The sequence below is a fragment of the Octopus sinensis genome, linkage group LG2, assembly GCF_006345805.1.
Source record: "Octopus sinensis linkage group LG2, ASM634580v1, whole genome shotgun sequence".
Lineage (NCBI taxonomy): Eukaryota > Metazoa > Mollusca > Cephalopoda > Octopoda > Octopodidae > Octopus > Octopus sinensis.
The window spans coordinates 180,732,830-180,735,329 of NC_042998.1; positions in this window are offsets into that span (position 1 = coordinate 180,732,830).

Here is a 2,500-nt window from a genome sequence, read left to right on the forward strand (position 1 = left end):
TGAAACATGAAACATGTAAATGTATGTAGATATACGCTGAGATGAAATATGCTTTATTACATAAACAGAAAAATAACCCCGTGCTTACATGTTCGTGCATGTATATAAAATTAAAACACACACACACACACACACACACACATATATATATATATATATTATATATGACGGGCTTCTTTCAGTTTTCGTCTACCAAATTCACTCACAAGGCCTTGGTCGGCCTGAGTCTATAGCAGAAGTCACTTGCCCAGGTGCCATGCAGTGGGGCTGAACCGGAACCATGTGGTTAGGAAGTAAGCTTCTTACCACTCAGCCACTCCTGCGATATATATATGTATATATATATATATTATTATACATACAATATAACATAATATAAAAATATATGCATGTATATATACATATATGTACATACCTATATATATATATATTATATATATATATATATATAAAGATAGATAGATAGATAGATATATAGATATATAGATAGATAGATAGATAGATAGATAGATAGATAGATAGAGATAGATAGATATACATGCATATATGGGTCAGGACATGAAAAAAAAAACAATGAGAAAAAAAAAACATAGAAATGATCTTTTTTCGGACAACGAACAAAACAGAGAACGAGACATACAACTTAAAAATTATTCCCCTTCTTCAGTTTTCCCTCTTTCGTCTATTCCGCGTTTCGAAGGTAAGGACATGACGCGACGTCGTTGAAACAGTCCTTCCCGGAAAGCAAATTAAATAAAATTTGGGATTTTTTGCGGAGGCTGAAAGTGGTAACAAAAACAGGACAGTGAGAACAAAATAGTAAAAACAAACGTTGTAGACAGTATTTGATAGAAGGCATGTATCGCTTTCTCAAAAGTTCATCAGAAATCGTAATTGTTTATAAAGATTTTAGAGGAATGACAAACCTTGTTTCTTCATCTCCAGGCTTGAATTGTTTGGAGATGACTCCATACAAGACTGGAGATGAAGAAAAAAAGTTGATCGTTCTGCATGTTCATGTGTTTGTGTGTGTGTGTGTGTCTGTGTATGTGTATGTGTGTGTGCGCGCGCATGCTTGTATGTTTGCGTATGTATGTGTATGTATTTGTATGGGTACCTCTATCTCCTTGTGCGTGCGTGTTTGAGTGTGTTTATGTGTATGAGTTTGTGTGACTATGTACGTGCGTCTGTTATGTATTGATGTGTGTCTCCATATGCATATTTGTGGGTATGAGTGTGTGTGGAATGTGTGTGTATATGGTCATATGTTTCCGTCTCCTTTTGTGCATGAGTGTGTATGTGTGTGTGTGTTTGTCCGTATTACCTGTGTACCTGTCTACTTAGCTACGTATCTATTTAACTACACATCCTTTTACCTACCCATATATATATATATATATATATATATATATATATATATACATATATATATATAATATATGTATGTGTGTGTGTGTGTGTGGTGTGGTGTGTGTGTGTGTGTGTGAGTGTGTGTATTTGCCTACTTAACAGCCAACCAGCAAATGTACCTATGCATGTATACCTTGTGGGTATCGGGGTATCACTATTTTCTACGTGTATTTCCTATTTATTTCCTATTTAGTTTCATTTATGAGGACGTACTCCTGTGTTTGTTTGAGTGACGGGTCCTTCGCGTGCTTGGATAAAATGCGGCCCAGTGGTCTTTGGTATGTTGATAGTGTATGGAAGACTATTTCTTTTCATCATATTGCGTCAAATGCCCATTTAGTCTTTACGTTATACTTCTAGATGTCTCCCCAATGTATATCGTCTTTTGTCCTTACAAGCACCCCCTATACATCTTATGCTGCAGACTACATTTCTAGTTCTACTGTTAATACCAGGGTTAATCTTACATAACACGCAGTTCTTATTAGTGCATGTGGTATTTTTCCATTAGTGCATATGGTCCTACATAAGTGCGATCTGATGGAGCTCCCTAGCTTTTCGAACGATCTAAATGTTGAGTTTCGTCTCCTTTAGATCCCTCTTAAACCTACGGGTTAGTTCCCCACGGGATGTGGCCTCTACAAACATCAATCCTTGATATTTGTCAGACCTGTACTATGTGTTCACTGTTTGCTTTGTCACAAAACCTCTGTATACTATTTCAGTTTTTACTACTGTATCTAGCTAGGGTAACACTGGCTTCATTGCATATCATGTTATCTAACTTCTTTCTCGCTGCCCTGTATACACGAATCGAATCTTTCTAGTCATATCCAGAAAATTGCATGCGGTGCATGAAGTTTTGTTCATGTTTACTTGTTTCATAGGGCTCGCATGGGGGGGGGCACGTTATTCATTATCTTAACTAAGTCTGCTATGTTAGACCTTTTCACTTTCCGTCTATTAAATACACCCACATGTCTTTAGTTGGCCCAGGGCTATAGCAGAACGCACTTGCCCAAGGTATCACGCATTGTAGTTGCACTCAAAATCATGTAGCTGAGAAGTAAACTTCTCACTACACAGTCAC